Source organism: Diceros bicornis (genome assembly GCF_020826845.1).
Source record: "Diceros bicornis minor isolate mBicDic1 chromosome 30 unlocalized genomic scaffold, mDicBic1.mat.cur SUPER_30_unloc_5, whole genome shotgun sequence".
NCBI lineage: Eukaryota > Metazoa > Chordata > Mammalia > Perissodactyla > Rhinocerotidae > Diceros > Diceros bicornis.
The window spans coordinates 286809-311172 of NW_026690903.1; the positions used below are offsets into that span (position 1 = coordinate 286809).

Consider the following 24364-nt stretch of genomic DNA (forward strand, 5'->3'; position numbering starts at 1 on the left):
GTGTTCAGTCTCTCTTATTCACCCATCTCACTCTCTCATCCACAGGCTTGCTCATCCCTCTACTCACACAGGGACCCATCCCCTCACTCTCATTTATGCTTCACCTGTGAATGGTGGTCCTGGGACAGCCACTGCTGGAGCATGGGTGAACCTGGAAGCTCCTCCCACTCTGTCCCTCCCTGATGACAGCCCTCTCCACAGCTCCCTAGCCGGCCACCACATCCCTGCATACTTGATCAACACCTGTGCCACCAGAAGCCACCACAGGTATCTGGGGGTGCCTTTTCCTTCGCAAGAGAAGCTCTCCAGCCCCTACCAGCCAGTTGTGATCCAGGAGCTGGGAAGACAGGGTGTGAAATTCTGGTTTTAGGACAATCATGCTGATCACAAATATTATACCAATGATTCAGTCCTAAGGTCAGGCCTCAGAGAGCCCCTAGTCTTGTGAATTAACACACCATTATAACACAATGTGGGAGGATTCAGGGAGTGGCACCTGGCATAATTTGGAAGGGAAGAGCTTGCTAGTGAAAGGTTCACCTGAATGGAGTCTTTAAGAATGAGTAGGATGGACCCTGGCAAATAGAGGATGAAGAGTTTTCCTGGCAGAGGGGAATCCATGAGCAAAGACTCCAGCCAGAAACAACATGCCATATGGGGAGAATTGAAACGAATTTGGGTTGAGTGAAGCATGAAGTTTAAGTCGCAGTAGATGGATAAAATGAGACTGAAATATCAGCAGGAGCCAGATTGAGTAGAGCCTTGAGTGCCAGGTCAAGAATGTTGAACTAAACACTGAAGGCCATAGGGAGCCATGGGTGGTACTAGAGCAGTGGTGGCCCTAGTGAGTTATTCATTTCAGAAAGATTCTTGTAGTAGTCCATGTAGAACATCCTTTAGACAGAGCATCCACTGTGCCTGCTGGGGTGTTGGTCTGGGTGAAGGAAGTTAAGATTTGAGTTGGGACAGGGATGGAGTGTATCTGAGGACGAGTGTGCAAGGTGAATGGGTGTTACAGGGAGTGAGGAGGAGCTGAGCAGATATGCTGGTTCTGACTTGGGTGACCACACGGGTTGGTGGTGGTGCCACTGTGAGAGAAGACGACAGATGATAATGAATGCAGGACTCTGGTGTGGTCTCAGGTCAGCTCTCAGTGATGGCCATCGCTCTTCCTCTCGTCTTGCAGCTTTGGGGCACAACCTGAAGACCCTCACAGTCAATGTCACCATCTCCACCTTCTGGTATTCATCAGACAGGAGCAACAGCTCAGCCACGTTCAACTCCACTGAGAGTGTCCTGCAGAGCCTGGTGAGACCCTGGTCCCAGCAGCTCCTGGTGGGTTAAATCCCACCCAGCCCCTCCCCCAACCCCTGTCCCTCCTGCTCATCCTCCTCCTCCTTCCTCCCCAGCTGGATCCTTGTTCAAGAAGAGAAGCCTGGGCTCCTTCTCCTTGAGTGTCAGACTGGTCTCCCTCAGGTAAGGCCCTCCCTTGAGCACTTGCCCCTAATGACCACTTTTGTGACCACCCCTCTCTCAGTTTCCTCACTCACCTCCCATTTCCTCCTTCCTGTTATGGCCCAAACCCCAGAGGATTCAGGACCTCTCTCTTGATTCGCCACGTCCCTCTCTCCCCAGGACTGAGAAGGATGGGGCAGCCACCAGTGTGGACGTTGTCTGCACCCACCACCCTGACCCCGTCGGCCACCATGCCTCTGTGCTTGGAGCTGAGAGTCTCCACCTGTCTGCTATTCCTCTCAGTGTCTCCAGGCTCTGCACCCTGGAGTTTATGCATGCAGAGAGAGCACCAGTTACATTTCCGCAGCATCAGCTGGAACCTCAGCAACCCGGAGCTCACATCCTCGGAGTACACCGCCCTGCAGAGAGACACCCAGGACCAGGTGGGGTCTCCCCTCTCCCGTCTCTCCTTGCCCTGAGAGCACCCTCATTCCTCTGCTTGACTTACATCTGTTACATTATTGTTTCAATTCTTCACTTTCCCTGCTTGTCTGGGTTCTCTCACTTTCCAGAGGTGATGTCCTAGCTGCCTTCCCCATTTCTCACGTAGGTAAACTGAAGCTCAGAAAGGGGAGTATTTTGCCTAAGGTCACACAATGTGTTAGGGGCAGAGCCAGGATTTGAAGTCAGGTCTCCCTTGCCCCAAGGTCTGTGATCTTTCACTGGCTCCAGTGGCCCCCTGCGTCCACAGGAGACATCCGTCTCAGCCACTCTCCCTCCCATTTGTTCTAGGTCACCAAGCTCTACAGAGGCAGCCAGCTGTGAGACATATTCCACTCCTGCCTGGTCACCGACTTGATGTAGGTTGAGGAGATTGGAAGCATTGGTTGAGCTGATGGCTGATGGCTCTGAGCTCCCGTGACACATCCTTGATCTGGAAGTCACTTACATGGTGCCCATTCTGCCCCACATCCCTGTCAGCTAATCCTACCATCTCCATCCATAGGTTTTCGGTGGTTGAGAAAAGCATTAACATTTGAGGCCACCAACCTCCAGCATCCTCCTCCTCCTCCTCTTCTGGAGACTTTCAACAAATATCAGCAGTCTAACTGTGCTCTCCAATAGTGAAGCCACTAACCACATGGGGCAATTTAAATTTTTTATACACCGTTGGGATACGATTCACATATTGTGTGTGGGGGTGGTTGTATTTTTTAGGTTTTTGTATATACAATGTCTTCTCCTCTGCAAAACTAATAGTTTTACCTCTTCCGTTCCAATCTGGGTTTCTTTTATTCCTTTTTCTTGCCTAATTGCCTTCATTAGAACCTGTAGTACCTGTTATTAACATATGAGATGAAGGAAGACATCTTTGTCTTGTCCCTGTCTTAGGGGGAAATTTTCAGTCTTTCACATTGAACATGGTGTTAGCCTTGGGTTTTTCATTGATGCTATTTATAAGTTGAGAAAGTTTTTTTCTATTCCTAATTTGTTGAGTGTTTTCTTTTTTAGGCATGAAGGGCATTGTATTTTGTGAAATTCTTTTCTATATATATGGTTGAAAATACGTGGTATTGGTCCTTAGTCTAGTAATATGGTGTATTATATAATCAAGTTTTCAGATATTAAGACAACCCTTCAACTAGAGGTGAGAGATTAAGATGTTCTCAAGTCTGTCCTGGGCCTGCCACATCCCTGAGCCTTTGTGGTCTTCTAGATGTCCGCAAATACACTGCAGCTTTCAAAGCCCCCCGTGGACATCTCATTCCTCCAATTTTTCCTCCAAGGTTTTGGCTCGCCTCTTACCCGCCTCAGCTGGAATCACTCCCTCAGGCCACTACAATAGAAAACAATTAGCGCTGATTGTATTTACCAAGTACCTGGGGACCTACATTCCACCCTGGGCAAGCTCTGAGTCAAGTAAGGACAAGCCCTTAACATGGGGCTTTTTCAGGGAGCTGCCAGGCAGGTCAGCTAGTGACAGTTCGACGGGGATGGTTCTTTTTAGAACTCTAAACCCATTATGGCTGCTTGGCTGATGGTTGTCTCAGCTACCATGGTTCTAAGACTGATGGTTTTCAAAGTTATGGAGGATATTGTGAGAGCAGGATGGGAATAGCGAAAGTTATAGTGCCGCAAAATTTGCTACCTTTATCAAGATTCCACCGTGTGTCTTCACTAAACCCTCCTCAAAATCTCACAGGCCTTTGATTAATTTCTAGGCTTCTGAAAAGTTGATTTTGACCATTTTTACCAGTGTTCTCATTGTTTTTATGCATTTTCAGAAGTCCTTACTCCAAAGTTTCAAAAATGTTCTCCCTGTGGTTATTTACTTATATATTACGTACTTGAAATTAAATTACATGAGAAATTCAGTTCCTCACTCACACACACTAGCCACATTTTAAGTGCTCGATACCAACATGGGGCTAATAATGAGTGTATTTGGGAGTGCAGACAAATGTTTACATTACTGCAGAAAGTTCTTTTGGACAGGACCCAGAAGCAGGGTATCTAAAATCAGGGTAGAATTCCAGACACCCTTGTTCATCCTTTGTGCCCTTCCAGGTCTGTCCCCCACAGTAACTACACTGGAGTGGACTCCCTGTGTACCTTGCCACCTTGGCACAGAGACTGGACAGAGTTGCCATCTATGAGGATTCCTGTGGCTGACCCAGAATGGTACCCAGCTGCAGAACTTGACCCTGGACAGGAAGAGTGTCCTTGGGGATGGTCAGGCTCCCTGGTCATTGGGAAAGGAAGTGAGGCATTTCTGGGGACTCTGGATACCTGGGGCTGAGAGAGCATTGAACTTTCTCAGGCTGGCAGGTGGTGGCACAGTCCCCCAGTCTTTCCCCACCATTGAGAGAGAGAAAAGGACACCAGTGTAATATAGGTGGCCCTCACCTTCTCCTAGACATCTCTGTGACCTCAAACTAGTCACCGCCCCTCTCTGGACATTAGTTTCCTTATCTCTGCACTGAAAGCCACTGGGCCAGATGGTCAGTGAGGGCCTCCAGCTGTGTGTGAAGCAGACTTGCAGGTTTGGGGGTGGATCTGTTTCCTGATCCACAGGCTATAGTTTGCCAAGTCCCACTCTAGATGAGCACCAATGCTCTAGAACTTTCTGCAGTGGTGGAATGTTCTATATCTGTGCTGTCCAGTGCATAGCCACATGTGACTGTTGAGTGCTCGAAGGATGATATTGTGACTCGTCTATATTGTTACTGATTTTTAATGTTACTGAGGTACTAGAATTTTTACTTTATTTAACTAAAGTTAATTTTAATTCAAAAAGAGACTTGTTGCTGCTGCATATGAGACAGCACACCTCTAAGTGGTTGTCTGGATAGAGGTACACATAGGGGGACCTGCACCCCTCCACTCATTCCCACTGGATGCTGTGTGTCTTACTCTCCTGGAGTTTATGTTATAGCTGGCAATAACAAGAATAGAGAATTGAAACTTATCAATTATTTGATGTGAACGAACTCATACTTGCAGGCGGAAATCAGAAAAGACTTCGTGCAGGAAATTACATTGTAGGTTAATCCTAGAAAATGAATATTAAGCAAATAGATAAAGGAGAAGGGGATGATGTGTTCCTAGGCACGGAAGAACACTTTTCAGTGTGAATTTACAAATTTAGAGAGATCCCATAGGCTTGCCAACAGTGATGACCTATTCTCCCCATGGCTGTCGTAAGAAAGTCCATTCAAATTAACTCATCTGTGCCCAGATGTATGAATTTGGTTTAATTAATTACACTTTTGTTCTGTGATAATGGCCTTGGATTTTGTAGCAAAGTGTGCCCACTTTTTAGAGATGGAACTAAAATGGGGTGAAACATCATGATGTCTACTTGACTTTAATATTTCATTGAATACGTGGGATGAATCAAGTGTGGCAAGTGTTAATAATTTATACATTGATGAAATATTGTTTTAATTGGATGGAATATACATTGGTAAATCTAGATGATGGATGTTTATGAGACTGTTCCCTTTATTTTTCTGTGTGTCTAAAAAGTTATATTAAAAAGAGTGAAACACACTCACATGCATTCTCCATTTTATTCACTTCCAGAATATACTCCCAACAGAGATGACACCTTGATTGTGAAGCCTGGTAAGCCTGCAGGAAGCCCCAGCCCAGGGTATGAGGCGAGTATCTTGATCCTGTGCCTCATCCAAGAGAACCAGGTGAACAGGTTTTTGGATGATGAGGAAAGTTGACCAAACCTTGTCAAGGATGGTTGAGGCACAGTGGGGTCAGCAGGAGTCCTCGGGCGATGACAGGAGGTGGTTCACCCCACCACTTGTCTCCCCAAACCTCCTTTTCTGGGCCCTCATCCTCATCTTCTTGGTGGGACTCCTGGTGCTTATACAGGCCTGACCTGCTGTCTCCTGGTTAGACATGACGTGCTGCTTGTCTTCTTACTATTGGGTTGCAAGAGCTCTTTATATATTATAAATACACGTCCTTTTCTAGGGATATGTTTTGCAGATGTTTTCTCCCAGTCTGTGCGTGTCTTGCTTTCTCCTTCACAACATGCGTTATTGGGGAAATCCAAGTGACAGTCATCATGAGATTCCACCACACTTGAGAATGTCTATAATTAAAAAGACTGACTATAGCAAGTGTTGTTGAAGATGTCAAGTCACTGAAACTCTCATCGAGTGCTGGTGAAAAATAGCTTGGATGTGTCTTTAATAATTACATACGTCTGCCCAGCCATTCCTCTCCTAGGAATCCATCCAAGGGAAATAAACCCATATGTCTATACACAGACTTGTACACACGTGTTGATAACAACCTATTTATAGTAGACAAAAACGGAAAACAACACAAATGTCCATCTACTGGTGAACGGATATGCAAAGTGTGGTATATCCCCACCTTGGAATACTATTCAACCATAAAATAGACTGAATTATTTTTTCTTTTTTAATTATTTTATTGAAATTATAAAGGGTTTTAACATTGTGTAATTTCAGGTGTTCATTATTATTTGTGACTTTCTGTATAGACTGCATCGTGCTCAGCACCAGTAGTCTAACGTTTATCCATCACCATGCATATGTGGCCATTTAACTCTTTCACTCAACACCCAGCCCCCTTCCCCTCTGGAAACCACTAATCTGTTCTCTTTATTCTTGTGTATGGTTATCTTCTACATATGAGTGAAATCATCCATATTTGCCTTTGTCTGGCTTATTTCATTTAACATCATACCCTCAAGGTCCATCCAGGTTGTTGCAAACAGGACGATCTTGTCTTTTTTTTCTGGCTGAGTAGTGTTCCATTGTATATAATGCATACCACATCTTCTTTATCCATTCATCTGTAGCAGGGCACTTGGGTTACTTCCATGTCTTGGCTATTGTGAATAATGCTGCAGTGAACGCAGGGGTGCATAAATCTCTTTGAATTGTTGATTTCAATTTCTTCGGATAAATACCCAGTAGCTGGAAGGTATGGTATTTCTATTTTTGTTTTTTTGAGAAATCTCCATACTGTTTTCCCTGGTGGCTGCACCAGTTTGCACTCCCACCAGCAGTGTGTGAGGGTGCGCTTTTCTCCTTATCCTCTCCAACATTTGTTATTTTTTGTCTTGGGAATTATGGCCATTCTGACAGGTGTAAGGTGAACTCTCATTGTAGGTTTGACTTGACTATCCCTAATAATTAGCGATGTTATACATCTTTTCATGTGTCTGATGGCCTTCCATATATCTTCTTTGGAAAAATGTCTGTTCATATCCTCAGCCCATTTTTAGATTGGATTGTCTGGTTTTTTTTGTTGTTGGGTTGTATGTGTTGTTTATATATTTTGGAGATTAACCCCTTGTCAGATATATGATTTGCAAATATTTTCTCCCTGTTGGTGGGTTGTCTTTTCGTGTTTTTTTTTTTTTTACTTGTGAGGAAGATCAGCCCTGAACTAACATCCGAGCTAATCCTCCTCTTTTTTTCTGAGGAAGACCGGCTCTGAGCCAACATCTATTGCCAATCCTCCTCTTTGTTTTTTCCCCCAAAGTCCCAGTTGATAGTTGTATGTCATAGTCGCACATCCTTCTAGTTGCTGTATATGGGACGCGGCCTCAGCATGGCCGAACAAGCGGTGTGTCTGTGCGCGTCTGGGATCCAAACCTGGGCCGCCAGTAGCGGTTCGTGTGCACTTAACCACTAAGCCACGGGGCCGGCACTGGCTTTTCGTTTTGTTCATCATTTCCTTTGCCTTGCAGAAGCCTTTTAGTCTCATGTAGTCCCATTTGTATATTTTTTCTTTTCTTTCTCTTGCCTGAGTAGACATGGTATTGGGAAGGGTGCAGCAAAGACCAATGACAAAGACTGTACTGCGTATATTTTCTTCTAGGAGTTTTATGGTTTCAACTGTTAGATTCAAGTTTTTTATACATTTCGAGTTAATTTTTGTGTATGGTGGAAGATAACGATCTACTTTCATTCTTTTGCATGTGTCTGTCCCGTTTTCCCAACAGCTTTTATTGAAGAGACTTTCCTTTCTCCATTGTATGATCTTGGCTCCTTTGTGAGAGATTAACTGACTACAGATGTGTGGATTTCTTTCTGGGCCTTCAGTTCTGTTCCATTCATCTATGAGTCTGCTTTTGTGCCAGTACCATGCCATTTTGATTACTATAGCTATGTAATACATTTTCAAGTTAGGATTGTGATGCCTCCAGCTTTGTTCTTTCTTCTCAGGATTGCTTTGGCTATTGGAGGCCTTTTGTTATTCCATATATATTTTAGGATTCTGTGTGTTCTATTTCTATGAAGAATGTCATTGGGATTCTGATAGGGATCATATTGGATCTGTAGATTACTTTAGGTAATATGGACATTTTAACTGTCTTTATTCTTCCAATCCATGTGCATGGAATATCTTCCCATTACTTCTGATCATCATTGATTTCTTTCTATAATGTCTTATAGTTTTCAGTGTATAGGTCTTTAACCTCTTTGGTTAAATTTATCCCTAGAAACATTTTGCTTTTTGTTGCAGTTGTAAATGAGATTGTATTCTTGAGTTCTCTTTCTGTTAGTTCATTATTAGAGTATAGAAATTCAACTGATTGGGGTAAGTTGATTTTGTACGCTGCAACTTTGCTGTAATTGTTGATTATTTCTAATAGTTTTCTGATGGATTCTTTAGTGATTTCTATATTTACAATCATGTCATCTGCAAACAGCAAGAGATTCCTTTCTTCCTTTCCAATTTGGATTCCTTTTTTTCTTTTTCGAGCCTAATTGCTCTGGCCAAAACCTCCAGTAGTATGTTGAATGGGAGTGGCGAGAGTGAGCACCTTTGTCTTCTTCCTGTTCTCAGAGGAATGGCTTTAAGTTTTTCACCATTAAGTATGATGTTGGCTGTGGGTTTGTGATATATGACCTTTGTTGTGTTGAGGTACTTTCCTTATATACCCATTTTATTGAGAGTTTTTATCATAAATGGATGTTGGATCTTGTCAAATCCTTTCTCTGCATTTGTGGAGAGGATTATGTGATTTTTATTCCTCATTTTATTAATGTGGAATATCACATTGATTTGCGGATGTTGAACCAACCCTACATCCCTGGTATAAATTCCACTTGATCATCTTATATGATCCTTTTAATATATTGCTGTGTTCGATTTGCTGATATTTAGCTGAAGATTTTTGCATCTGTGTTCATCAGTGATATTGGCCTATAATATTCCTTTTTTGTGCTATCCTTGCCTGCTTTTGCTGTCAGGGTGATGTTGGCCTCATAGAATGAATTAAGAAGTGTTCCATCTTCTTCAACTGTTTCGAATAGTTTGAGAAGCATAGGTATTAAATCTTGTTTGAATATTGTGGAGAATTCTCCATAAAAGCCATCTGGTCCAAGACTTTTGTTTTTTGGGAGTTTTTTGATGACAATTTCGATGTCTTTACTTGTTATTGGTCTGTTCATTTATTCTATTTCTTGTTGAGTCAGCTTTGGGAGGTTGTATGAATTCATCTATTTCTTTTAGTTTATCCAATTTGGTGGCATGTAAGTTGTTCAGTGTATTCTCTTACTGTCCTTTGGATTTCAGTGGTATCTGTTGTAATTTCTCCTCTTTCATTTCTAATTTTATGTATTTGAGCCTTCTCTCTTCTTTTCTTAGTAAGTCTTGCTAAGGGTCTGTCAATTTTGTTTCAGTCTTCTCAAAGAACCAGCTCTTTGTTTCATTGATCCTTTCTAATGTTTTTTTTAGTCTCTATTTCATTTATTTCTGCTCTAATTTTTATTATTTCCCTCATTCTGCTGACTTGGGGCTTCATTTGTTCTTCCTTTTCTGGTTCTATTAGGTGTAGTTTAAGGTTACTTATTTGGTATTTTTCTTGTTTGTTGAGGTGCGCTTGTATTGCTATGAATTTCCTTCTTAGAACTGCTTTTGCTGCATCCCATAAGAGCTGTTTTGTTGTCTTTTCATTTTCATTTGTCTTCAGATATTTTTTTGATTTCTCCTTTCATTTGTTCATTGATCCAATGTTTCTTCAGTCGTGTGTTCTTTAGTCTCCACATATTTGTGACTTCCCCATCTTTTTTCTTGTAGTTGGTTTCTAGTGTCATAGCATTGTGGTCAGAAAAGAAGCTTGATATGATTTCAATCTTAAATTTATTCAGGCTTGCCTTGTTTCACAACATATGGTCTATCGTTGAGAATGTTCCATGTGCACTTAAGAAGAATGTGTATTCTGCTGTTTTGGGAGGGTATGCTCTCTCTATATCGATTAAGATCATCTGATCATATGTTTCATTCAATTCCACTATTGTTGCCTTTCTCTGCATGATCTATCCATGGATGTAAGTGGGGTGTTCAGGTCCCCTGTTATTATTGTGTTGCTGTTAATTTCTCCCTTTATGTCTATTAATAGTTGCTTTATATTCTTTTGTGCTTCTGTGTTAGGTGCATACATCTTTATAAGTGTTATGTCCTCTTGGTGGAAAGTCCCCTTTATCATTATATACTGCCCCTCTTTGTCTCTCATAGTCTTTTTTATCTTGAAGTCTGCTTTGTCTGATATAAGTATGGAAACACCTACTTTCTTTTATTTGCCATTTGCTTGCAGTATTGTCTCCCATCCATTCATTCTGAGCCTGTTTGTTTTTTGTGCTCAGATGTGTTTCCTGGAGGCAGCGTATTGTTGGGTCTTGTTTTCTAATCCACGCCACCACTCTGTGTCTGTTGATTGGAGAATTCAATCGATTTACATTTAGAGTGATTATTGATACATGAGGGCTTAATCCCACCTAATCTATATTTCCATTGTTTCTCTTCCTTTGTGTTTCTGACTACCATTTCATTTTGGGGGTTTTCTGTGGAGGTTTTCTCTTTTTTTATGATCTATGGCTCTGGTCTGATTTTTTGTTTGCTGGTTATTGTGAGGTTTGTATGAAGATCTCATAGATGAGATAGTCCATCTTCTGATAGCCTCTTATCTCCATTAGTCTAAGCAGGTTCCATCTCTTTCCTCTTCTCCTTCTGAGTTATTGTTGTCACAAGTTATTCATTTTTGAGTTGTGCATTTGTGACTAAGTTGAATTGTTTATAGTTACTTTTGATGCTTTCCTTCCCTTCTTCTTTTAAGTTATAATAAGTATTTGCTACCCTGTTGTGAAACAGAGCTGTAGCTTTCTGATTTTCTCTGTCTATTTATCACTCTGGTCAAAGATTTGTAGACATTTTCCTTCTTTGTGTTTTAGGTATGAGGGCATTCTTGATCATTGCTTGTATGGGAGCTCTAGTGGCCATGAAATCCCTCAGCCTTTGTTTATCTGGGAAAACTTCTATTTCTCCATTGTATCATAAGGATCATTTCACTGGATACAGTATTCTTGGCTGAAAGTTTTTGTCTTTCAGTGTTTTTAATATATCATTCCATTCTTTCCTTGCCTGTAAAGTTTCTGCCAAGAAATATGCTGAAAGCATGATAGGGGTTCCTATGTACGTTATTTTCTTCTATCTTGCTTCCCTTAATATTTTTTCTTTGTCATTGGCTTTTGCCAATTTTACTATTATATACCTTGGAGCAGGTCTTATAGCATTGATGTAATTAGGCGTTCTCTTGGCTTCATGTACTTGTAGGTCCAGTTCTTCCCCAGGTTTGGGAAGTTCTCAGCTATTATTTCTTTGAACAAGCTCTCTACTCCTTTCTCTCTCTTTTCTCCCTCTGGAATACGTATAATTCTTATGTTGCTTTTATTATTGAGTCATATATTTCTCCAAGAATTCCTTTATTTTTTAAAAATCTGAGTGCTCTCTCCTCGTCCACTGGAAGCATTTCTATATTTCTATCCTCTAAATCACTAATTCTTTCATCTATAATATCAGCTCTATTTTTTAAGGATTCTAGATTCTTTTTTATCTCATTAATTTTGTTCTTCACATCCAGAATTTCTGCTTGTTTTTTTTTAATAGTTTCAGTCTCTTTAATGAAGTATTCATTTTCCTCATTAATTTTATTCCTGAGTTCATCGAACTGTCTGAACATTCTTGTAACTTGGTGAGTTTCTTTATGACAGTGATTTTGAATTTTCTGTCATTTAGATTGTAAATTTCTGTGACTTCAAGGTTCATTTCTGGAGATTTGTCATTTCCTTCTGCTCTGAATTGTTAGTGTAGTTTCTTATGGTTTTTGATGAACTAATCTTTTGCCTGTGTGTTTGTGGTAGTATCAGGTCACAGATTCCACCTGCTGCCACTGTGGGGGAAGCATGAGCTGTGTCTCTGATCCCACCCCATATGCTGGAAGTTGTGTGGGTACTGTGGCTGTTCCCACCCGCTGGGAAAGCATTCACAATGGGCTCAGAGCTGCCGCTACACAGAGACACGTACTCAGTTGTGAGACGGCAGCACTACTATGGGTATTTGTACCATCTCGGAAAGCATTTGCATGTGCACGTATATCTGCTGCTGCCTTTTCTTATGCTCATGCCAGCCTCTGTGCTTGGCGTGTGGGGTTTCTTCATGGGTTCTGAGCATTCCCAAATCATTGGGACTGCAGTGACATGGTGGGCTTTCCAACCACCCAGGAAAGCATTCATGTGCAGGTCCAGGGTTGCAGCCAACCCCTCCCAGAGTTGCACCAAGATGCATTCCTACTTTTGCGGATGCAGCAGTACTATTGGCTCTCACGCCAACCTGGGAAGCACTCGGGCGTGTGTACAGTGCTGCCACGGAAGGGTTGAGGATAGGAATGAATTCATAGTACATGCAATGACAAGCATAAATCTCAAAATAATTATGCTGATTGAAAGAAGCCAGTAAAAAATGAGTACATAGTATATGATCCCATTTATAAAAACTCTTGGAAAATACAGGAAAATCTATAGGGACATATACCGGATCACTGGTTGCCTGGGAATGAGAATGTGTTTGCAAACGGCAGGGAAGGACGAATTAAAATGAGCATGAGGAAATTTGGGCTGGATGGGTGTTCCTTTTCCTGATTGTGGTGATGGTTCAATATGTTATAATCAAAATGTATCAAATTGTTCACTTTAAATGTATGCAGTATACTGTATGTCGTTAATACCTCAATTATGCTAGAACATGTAGAGGAAAGAGAGGGAGAGAGAGCCAAAAGAGGGAAAAGGGGAGGAAAAGAGGACTGAGGGTCAAAATTAAGTGGAAAAAAGGAAGAAGGAGACATAGGAGGCATCGGGTCTCTGTGGCTTTGGCATCTCCTTCCCCTGGAGTCTCTCATACTGGGCAGCTGACTGGACCATTCTGATGCGCTCTCCTCACCTCATAAGTCACTGTCTGTCAGCGGAAGAAGGAGGAAAACTATGAGGTCCACTGATGACGCCTGGGCTATTACCTGCCTCATGACGACCTACGGAAGCTGCGATGACTAGATCTGACTAGGTCTGATGTCCCGTTTTCCCAGCTGGTGTCTAGAGGAACTTGCCTGGAACACAACGAACCTACATTGGACGGACACAGGCTCCGAGCCTTTCTAGACTTGGCCCCTAACTGGCTTACAGGGGACTATGCTGAAAGATTTCACCTTCCTTAAGTCCTGAAAATGACTGAATTTCTGTCCTGTGGTGTCACACCAGTTCATCCCTCAGGGATACCAGAATTGGTGAAACCAGCAAAGATATTGCCATCGTGTAATATCGAATCCTCACTTCAGTGCAAGGTTTCCCTTCTTAGGAAACTTTGAAACATCCCTCCCCTTGACTCTGTGCAGCCATCACACCCCTCTCAGTTCCTCCATATTCCTCCCCCACTGAAGCCCTGGCAGTCTCAGTTTCCCCTTTTCTGCTTCATTCTCTGAAGCTCAGATTCACCAGGACTTCCAGATCAATCTCCCTCGATGGCTCCTCTCCCCACTCATGGGTCCTCCATGATGGGAAACAGGCCAAGTTGGGAGGAGTGGGTGAGACATGACTCTGCAGTCACCTAGGGCCTTGGGAGCTGAAATGACTAGCTGTCTGGGAAACCTGAATCCCAGAGAAAAACCAAGGCTCTGGGAAGAGAGTATCTGCTCTGGATGTAAAAGTGAATAAAACTCGGGGGGAGAAAACTGAGGGAACAGAAAGAGTCTTTTTCATCTTTCTCTGTACAGAGTCCAATTAGCCTCACAGCAGAGACTCCCCAACAAGCAGTCTAGAGCATCCCAGGCATGAGGCAGGCTGCGCTGTTCTGCCGTGGGTCTGTGGGAACAGATTACATTATCTGTACACACTGTGCAGACGACCACAGCTGAAGATATCGAGGGGCTGAGAATTAAATTCACAGTCGTGACACTCTCTCATACTTTTTGTGTGTGAGCTTCACATTCTCAATCTTAAGCAGTGATTCTCTGAGAATGCACACTTGAAGATTATAATGATTAACAATATTATTAATCATTACATACATTATACGTTATACACTGTACATTATAATTATAAATTAATATTTAATTATTATTATACATTAATATATTATTATATATTACATTATTATAATAATATCATTATAATGATTAATAATAGTTATCATTATTGACTAATTTCTGCTAAGCAACATGACTGGCAAGCTCTGCGTGTATTATCTCAGTTACAGTCACTATTTTTAGGGTTTTATTCCCATTTTAAGCTAAAGATATTGAGGCTCAGATATATTAAATAACTTGACAAAGAAGGAAAATAATTACAACAAAGCTTAAATAAACAGCTATTCAAAATATGTGTCAAAGAAAGTAAGACGTTATCTGACCTACAAACAGACTCAAAGTTGACCTCCCACAGGCCCGCAGTGAAAGAAGCGGTAAAAATGTACATCAGGAAGAAGAAAAGTGAACCCAGGAAAAGATAACAGGAGTCACGAGGAAAGGAAAAAACAGTCTGTCTAATTTAGTATTAGTTTTAAAACAAGACATTAAAAATACATTAGAACCAAAATTCCAGATGATTACCACATGGAAGTATAAAGGAGAGAAGACTTAGCTAAAAAATAACTCATTTTTTAGGGAAGATATAAATACTAAGACACTCTATTATTGTTTAACACATTGCTCTCAGAAACTGATAAATCTGTGGGACAAAAGTAAGTTATGAAAAAGAGGATTCGAACAGTGCAACATACTCGATCAGGCAAATAGACAAATCCCAACACACTGGCTTATTGTGAGACTTGTGATGCTGAAAACAGTCGTTCTCCTGACAGCATGATACCGCAATGGCATATCAATTTTCATGAATGAAGTTTCCAACACATATAAATCTAAAAAAAGGGACAATCCAGTATTTCATTATGTGCGGCTGTGATTCAACATGCAACAAATACCAGAAACATAGAGACCCAGAAGTAGGTGTCTTTTTTGAGAAGACAGATATAACAGCTCTTTAGTGAAATATTATGTTGGAATCTATTGGAATATTACACAAAAAGGACAATCCATTTGGACTAGGTATGTTTTCTCTGTGACTGTGAGGGCAAAACTCGAAAGAATCCCCTGACTGTGATAACTCTCTGTTGATCTTAAAATACAAATGCATAACACTTAGGAAAGGAAAATGAGAGAACAAAATGAGAAAGAAAGATCTCCTTTCTCTCCTCACCTGAAACTCAATCTCTCACCTCAGAAGGATCACTGTCTGTATCTTCTCTGTCATGCAAAGGAATCAAAGAAAAGAAAACTATTGGTACATATTAAAGTTTCAAGAGCTCAAAGCAAGAAGACATCAGGACCCCTGCAGAGGCATTAATGTAGTGTGAGCTCCATGTCATCTGCACCGTTTTGTCTTTTCTTCATCGTGTTTGTCGGGATGTCTTTCTTGGCCACTCACTCTCCCTGCCTCGCTAGCAAGTCTGTCTGCATGAGTGCTATCGCCAGTCTCTCTCTTGCTGTCTTCACTTTCTCGTCCTGTTTCCTGATATCCTCCTCAGTCACCAGAATTTGTTTGCAAAGGAGCTGTGGGACGTACAGAGCAGCTCCTAGGATAGTCTGTGCTTAATCTGAAGACCAGGCAGGGGTGGGCATGGTACTGGAATTCAGACCACCTGCGAGCACACCTGGCAGTGATGCACCTGTGCAACTAAGTGCAAGATTCAGCAGGGCTTTGGCAAGGTCCAAAGGACTTAACAGTTCTCTTGCACTCTGCAGACCTGAAAAACTTGCAGTCTCTTCTTTCAGCAGATTTGTTCGGGCTGCTCCAAGGTTTCCTCCCTTTGATGACATCTGACCTCATTGCCAGGATAGGATGAGATTCTAGTAACTGGCCTCTTGAATATGTAACTGGACATCCTCAAAGGGATGGAGATTCTCAAACCAGGCTTTTGGTTGGATTGGTTTCCACAATCATGTCGCTTCCTCTGTGATGATTTGATCATCATACTTCTTTTCCTCTTACCCTATAAAAATAAATTGTGAATGTGGATCAGAGTGATAAAAAAAGCCTGTCTTCCCAGGACAATTATGTCAGATGCCTTGTACTTCTACCCTCCCTCTCTCCCTGTGGGGATTAATCTGACCTGTGTCCTGGGACATCATCAACGAGATTTGGGTCAAGAACAGAAAGCTCGAGGTCAAAACTCAGGACTACTGCATGTCATTTCTTCTCCCCCATCTTGTTAGACACTTATGTGTACGACTTTATTCTCATTTTGTCCTTGTCACTCTCAACAACAAAATCCCTGGTGCTTCCTGTCAGGACACACTTTCCCATGTCCTTTTCTAAATCCCAAATCATACCATTCTTCTGTACTATATGACTATTCATTTGATTAGCCCATTGACCAGTTGGTGTTCATAGCTCCATTAGAGCTTTAATCAGTAGTGAAATTATCATCCACTCCACTCCTAGTGACTGTTATTTGACAACTGTGAACATTAAATCTCAGTACAGAGAATATGTTTGAAAAAACTCAACTTACAAATGGAGATTGTGCTGTAAGTGGGAAGTACACACTGGATTTATTAAACCCAGGAAAAAGATGTAAATTCTTTCATTATGAAGTTTTGTGTAGAGTGCACCCACATTGATGATATCTTGGTTATAGTGGGTTAAAATATACTTTTAAAATTAGTTTCACCTGTCGGATTTCATTTTTTAAAATGTGGCTATTAAGAAAAAAATTAAATTCTATAATATAGAGTGCTTAATGTTACTATTGGACAGTGCCGTTGAAGGCATCAGTGAAAATAAAGTCCAGAGACAGTGGTTAGGGACATTTTTTCCCTAGAATATGAGTCTACACTGACCCACACTGCAAGATGCAGCAAAAACTGTCATACACACACACAGACACACGCACACACTGACAGAATGAAAAAAACCTCTTCCTAGAGTCCCACCTCTTCTCCCATGGCATGAGGTTGCACTCCTACTTAGTCCTAAGTGGACTAATCTCAAGAAAGAAGGCAGAAGTCAAGGTAATTTACCAACTAGGAAGATCTAAAACCAGAGAATACAGCTCAAGATATGTGGTGAATTTCCTGTGCTGGTTTCTGTTATAAATTCAATATGTTAGGGAGACTTTTCCAAGGAGGGTTGTTTTAAAACTCACTTTTTCTTTACTATGTAAAAATAGACAGGTTATGTAAAGAATAATTACTCTAGCCAATCAATGAAAAGGAGATGATAGAACACGAATACCCTTATTATAAGTCACTACTGGATTAGAGAGTCAGGGAACAGCTGACATTGGGTTAATTTGGCCTTAATCAGGCTGATTCTGATTTCATGACCATCATATTCATTGTATTATGCCAGAACCTACGAAACTTCCCACCCCCTCCTACTATTTAACCACCAAGGCCCACCAACCAGACCAGTCCTTTCTGACACATCCCCTGCCTCCATCCCTTCTGACAACACCTGGAGGATTTTCCCCAAATCCCACTCTGTCCCTGAGCTCTTCTACCTGCCCCAGGGCCAGGGAATCATTTTCTCCAAGGCTCAGGCTCTGCGTGTGCCCAGCTCTGGGGATGGCACTTCTCCCTCGAGTGAAGACAAGGATCAGAGCATAAACCCTGTGAGCTGCAGCAATTGGACAAAGACTGGGGTTTGCTGACAGAAAAGAACCTTTAGTGTGCACGGTTACCAGGGTCCAAGAAGCCCCAGTGATTCCTCGAGAGAATGTGATGCAGGACAGAGCAGGAATGTCTGCCTGTGCTTCGGCTTGGGAATGCCTGTAGGATGACATAGGTGACATTGGTAATGCATTCGCCAATGTTGTTCATTCATTTATTCATCGTATGCCATGGAGTGCTTTCTGTGTACATCCAGACAACAGGCTCACCCTCTGGGGCTCACAGGCAGTGTCAGAAGATTTTCTAAAATATAGGTACAGCACTGGTAATACGCTAGGTGTTCCAAGCATTTTTCAAACATTAACTCCTTTAATACTCTCCATAAACCTACAAAATAGGTATGCTGATCATATTGCCAACAGACAGATGAAGAAACTGAGGCACCAATCAGGTAAAGAACTCAGTCAATACAAATATCTAATAAGAGATTGAGCTGGAATTTGGACGTGAGGAGTTAGCTCCATAGTCTGTGCTCTTAACCATGACATTTACTCTCTAAAGACTTCACATCATGAAAAAATTTGATCGGTTATCCATTTTCTTTGTGCATTGAGTAGCCACACTATTTTATCTGTGTCTGAAAAATAGAATACCTGCGTAGAAACTACTGCACATACACACTCAAATTACATCTACCGGTGTCTCCAGTCCCTGAAAATCAATACAGAGATCATTTCAGAATGTTTCTTGCCCAGGTTGGGAGGACTCTGAGGGAATCTCAGTGTTGTTATAAGAAGCTGAGGACAGGCTGGGAGTGGGTCTCAGGGGAAAGGTGTCCTCAGGAGTCACCATTGAATGACAACATTGATGGGAGGGTCTCAGCAGTGACTGAATTCAGGATCTGGTGGTGTTTTAACCCGGTGCTTATCTTCTGGCTGTGGGTTTATGGTGATGCAGCACAGGGAGAGGGGCTGGTTCCCTGTGTTCTTGGGGAAACCAGACCCATGAAAGAGAGGGAATGACGGTTTCCTTAAACAATGGACTCGTGGTGGGAAAAACTCGGCTTGGAAGAGACAGTCCTGTGCCTGGTATAACCAGAAGGAGTTGCCTCTGCTTCAGCAAAAGTAGACAGCCCTTCCTCATGCACTCATTTTATCTCAATGGGAGGAAGGAGGAGGAAATCATGTAATGCTCTTCTGGATGTGAGATCTGTGATGGTAGAGACTGTGCTGGGAGGTTCTGAAAGGCTGCCCTGAGGCATTTCAGACCTTTGCTGTGACCAGAATGATAAGTGTAAGCACCCCTGCCTATGTCTGGGAAGAGTTAGTGTGTCAAGGAGAATGCTCCCTGTTGCAGAAACTCACAGAAATAAGCGAGTTTGACCAGGGAAGGTCAGAAATGTGACCAGTGTGGCTGGAGGGAGCCTGAAAAGAGAGAGAAGGGGAGAGAGGAGGGTGATCAGGCTGGATCCTGGGACATGGCAGACTGTTACTTTCTGTTCCTCTGTGACATTACTCCAAAACCTGCCACCTATAAAGTACAAATATTTATCATCTCACAATTTCTGGGAGCCAAGCATCAGGCATGGCTTAGCTGGGTGCCTCTGCCTCAAAGTCTCTGTGAAGCAGGGGCTGTGGTCTCCACAGGGCTCCAATGGGGGAAGATTTCCACCAAAGATCACTCACATGGGTTTTGTCAGGATCCATTTGGACTGAGAGTCTGAGCTCATGTCTGTCTGTTGGCTGGACACTCCCTCAGTTCTCTCCTATGGAGCCTCTACATAGTGCAACTGACAACATCAACACTTGCATTCCCAGTTCTGGTGATTTGATAGAGAGCGATAGTAAGAGTGAGAGAGAGAGAGAGATGGAAACAGAAGGAGGGAGGTAAGTAGGGAACCCAAGTAATTCAGTAAGTGGGAAGTGACAGACGTTTTGTAATTAAAACTTGGAAATGACATCCCATCACCTTGGCTGTGTTCTGTTGTTCAGAAGCCAGATACTGACCACTTAGTGGTGACACAAGGATGTGCACTCCAGGAGGCAAGGAGCATTGGGAACATTGTGGAGGCTGCCACCACATAGGCCAACATGAGGCTCTTGGGACTGATTCTGAGTAAAACGGGACCGTGGAAGGGTTAATGCCTGTGGATCACAATGTCTGAATTTCCTCTAATTTCAACCCCTTCAGGACGCAGACCTGAAAATGAGGCTCAGAGTGGCAGTGTCTTACCAAAGATCAAACATCTGGGACCCAGAGAAGTTCTGACTGCTATTCTATGTGATGTCCTACTCCTTGTACTTCCTCCATCTCTAATTGTCTGCATTAGACACATGTGACACCAGCCCACAGGTGTTGTACGTATTATCGCATATACACCTGATGAGGTCCCTAGGAAGCTGTTTTTAGTGCAATCCTCATTGTGCAGCTTGGGAGACTAGGGAGATCTTGAGAGGCACAGCAGCTTTTCCAGGACACAGAACTGGTAGGAAAAAAGAGGTCTGACCTCAGCTCTGTCTCCTCAAAGCTGGGACCTGGATCCACTCCCAAGGAGCTGTGGGGAGGGTGGTGATGGGTATTTGTGTACAGTGATGGAGATGACATGGTCAAGGAGGGAGAGCAGCCAACAGCCTAGTGGGGGATTAGGGTGGGTCTCATTGAAGGAAGGGGTCAAGTAATAGAACGTTGAAGAAGTGACCTCACGTCCTTGGTGACAGCCCCCAACAGAACTTAGAACTCTGGTTACCAGGCACCCACATTTTAATCACAGCCTCCTGTCATGTTCATTTGAGTGGAGACACTCGACACAGCATGATGTTCTCATGTTGTCCCGTGACTTTCCGAGGCTCTGGCCCCCGGAAAGCCCAGAATGGGAGCATGTTAATTCACTTTAGACATCGGCTCAGCCCTCACCTCGAATGTGTGTGGCCTTTTGGCAGGAGAAACAATCAGGTAACAGTTTAGGCCAGGGCAGGCCACTCTAGGTCAGGCCAGAACTGTGATCCCAAAAGGACAGCCCCACACTCCTTGACCCTCATTGTGTGTTTTTGGGTGGGAGGTGGAGTTAGGGAAGTTGGGGATGAGGAGGATCCAGGCTGGGCAGGAGCAGGAAGCTAGATGGTGTGATTCGGGCAGTGTGTCATGTTTGTACTCAAGATCTTGGCTGCAGGAGAGGAAGGTGAGTGCTGGGGACTAAGCTCCTCCATCCGCATGTGAATGCCAGGACCTCAAGGTGCCTCTCATTCCTTCCCTGGTGGAGTCTGTGCTGATGCCGCTCTGTGCCTGATCTGTGTTGGGGTTTCCCACTGTGGCAAAGTCCAGGCAGACCCCTGATCCCCCTTGGCCTGACTACTGTGTACTGTCACTGCAGAGCTGCACCCAGGAGATGGTCACGGAGCTGGTGGATGCTTTCCAGTTTGCCATCTCCCTGGAGTGGACACAGGTGCACCAGTCCATCAATGACCAGGGCTGGTCTGATGTGAGTGTGGGTGCAGAGGGTTCTTCACACCCAGGGCCCTGAGATGATCAATGCAGTACTAGAATCCAGACTCAAATCTGAGATTCCGCTGGGAACAGCTGCCCCGAATTTTCTCACTAGAGTGCCCCACAGTACCACTCTCAAAGGAATCTGGACCTCCACCCCTCTCCACAAGTTTCACAGGAGGATAGAAAGTCACCTCAGTCCTCCTGGTGGTTCACCATTGTGTCACTGACTGTATGTCCCTCCTCCTCTCCCCCAGTGTGAGCATGAGTCCACTGTGAATTTAAATGAGGCCTGCAGGATGCGTGCCTTCCAGGCGGCATGATGGAGAAGCTGACAGAGTCCATGGCACCAACTTTACTGAGTAGGAACATCTCCAGCTTCACCACCTTCATGGTCAACTAATCAGCCTCAGACACATCCCACCGGGTCCTGGACCAGCTGTTTACTAGGTGAGTAACCACTCCCTCCTCAGCACAGTGGTAACTCTGCCCTCTGCCAGCTGTGTACCTTGGGCAAATCCTCGCATCTCACGGAGCCTCAGTTTGCTCTTCTGAAAAGTGGGGGGGGGGGATAAATTTCATGGTGCTCATGTAGGGACTAATGGGATCAGCAATGGCAGGTGCTTACCTGGTGCCTGGATTTGCAGAGAGGGCTGTAGACATGCTGTGGTTTTCATGATTATTATTTCTCTCTTTGTCACGAAAAGTAGTCTGCCTCATCCTTTTCTGGGATGTGGCCTTTCTGAGTTTGGAAAAGCACATGGAAACCACCCTGTCAAGGAGGTGGAGATTCTGTCCAGCTGGTCTTGGTCGTTTTCCTTGTGGTAGCCAATCAGGGATCTCTTGTGGTAGCAGAGGGGCCCCAGTACCACTAAGGTGTCTGGGACGGTTCTGGTTGGACTTCACTCATGCAACCATGTAGATTAAGCACCTACTACATGCGGGACTTTTGGAGACACTTAGTAAAGCTCAGTGAATAAAGGAGATACAATGGCTGGGCCTCAATTGTCGTCTGAGAGTCAGACAGTCACATTGGACATCATTCGCAGGTCCTGTCCTCCATCGTACATCCTAAGTGGTGCCCTGATAGCCTCCTTTACATCTAGAGGCATCTTTCCTTATTCCAGCCAGGAGGGCAGAGCACAGGACCATCGGAAAACGTGAGAGGTCTTTGGGTCCCGAAGAAGGGCTTCCTGTCTCTACAGAACAATGTGTGGAGGGAGAGATGGGGGCTGTGGCTGGGGCGGGCCTTTCAGAACCCACATCTCATGCATCTTTTTTTTTTTTTTTTTTTTGTGAGGAGATCAGCCCTGAGCTAACATCCGCCAATCCTCCTCCTTTTTTGCTGAGGAAGACGGCCCTGGGCTAACATCGGTGCCCATCTTCCTCCACTTTATATGGGACGCCGCCACAGCATGGCTTACCAAGCAGTGAGTCAGTGCGCGCCCGGGATCCGAATCAGCGAACCCCGGGCCGCCGCAGCGGAGCGCGCGCACTTAACCACTTGCGCCACCGGGCCGGCCCCCTCATGCATCTTTTGATTTCCATGGGAAGGCCGAGGTCTGGTGGCTTCCAATCCAAGAGGACAGGACTTAAAGAGCTTGGATGGGTGTCAGGACCCCTGGGAATCAGAGGGGTGGCTTGGCTGAGTTGTCCCCAAGAGACCCATTCCCACCACAGACCCATCAAAATCTGCCTCCCCACACCCACCTCTTCTGAAATCAACCTCCAGGCCCAAGATAGGAGATGTGTGAGCAACCTGCTCACAAATCTGCCTCAGTGCTCACTCCAGTTGTACAAGTGCATGGAGGGCTGGGCTGGGCTGTGTCCCAGCCCTTTGGGAGAAGAGTGTCAGCAAGAAGAGAGTCACTACAGAGTCTGTGTTCAACCTGTTGTATAAGCAGACCTGCCACTGCCAGGATAGCCTCACAGGGACCACTGCTGTCGTGGGGCTCTCCCTTGGATGGGAAGGGGCAGGCATAGGGGCCCAGTCCCAAACCAGTTGCCTTGGGGGAGAAGTGTGGAGGGAAAGGCCAGGCCTCTGACTCTGTTGCCCACTTGCCTCCCCCAGTGCCATCTCTTCTCTGGTATGAACCTGCCTGGACCCAGGGCAGGATTTCTGGGAGCCCCTCCACTATCCCTGCTTCACGGTGAAGCTGGCCTCTCTGCATGTCAGCTTGCCTGGCTCAGGGCTGCAGGGCCACGTGTACCTTCTCCAGGTCCAGCTGGAGCATCCACGGCTCATTGAGGCAGAGCTGGAAGGTGAGGTGACAGTAGTCTTGGAAGAAAACTTGCTGAGTGTTCAGAGGCTTTGTTCCCTTCAAGACAGTGGGGTCTTTCCTGTCTTTGACAGGCACAGGGGAAGTCAGCTACCTGAGTGACATTGTTTCTTTCTCTTGCTGCAGTACCATCTCAAGAGCTCCCCCCAGCTCCAGAGCCAGAGCAAGGGCCAGCTCCACGGCTAGATCCAGCTCCAGCTGTAGTTCCACCACCTGTGCCAGAGCTGGAGCCAGTGTCACCTCCATCAGTCACTCCAGGGCCAGAGCCACCACCAACATCAGCTCCAGCCCCAGTGCCAGCTCCTGAGCAGGAGTCAGATGGACCATTGGCTCCAGGGAGAATCCTCCTTCCACCTGGAGTGATAACAGCAGAGCCAGATCCAGCCCCAGAACCCACCTGCCCCTGAGACGTGACCACCAAGAACCTTCTGAGGGAGGAGAATCCTGACTTCTTGGAGTTCCCTCCCTGGCTGGTGGCAGAGCAGTTGACACTGATGGATGTGGTGAGCAGTGGGGCTTTCAGGGCAGGTGGGGCCGGCCTTCCCTGTGCCATGAGCTGCCCCAGACCTGCCATTTCCTGATCCAGAATCCCATGATCTCGGTCCAGCTTCCCTGCTTACCCTCATGTAACCTGAGCAGCCTTCTT

At 44.3% G+C, this 24364-nt stretch overlaps 1 long non-coding RNA gene across 1 annotated transcript; it reads left to right on the top strand.

The window, feature by feature from the left end:
- Positions 1-1816: 1816 nt before the first annotated feature.
- LOC131402172 (uncharacterized) lies at positions 1817-5603 on the top strand. The gene is made up of 3 exons (XR_009218334.1): positions 1817-1898; positions 2248-2315; positions 5542-5603. It is a non-coding gene; the product is annotated as an uncharacterized LOC131402172 (long non-coding RNA).
- Positions 5604-24364: the final 18761 nt, after the last annotated feature.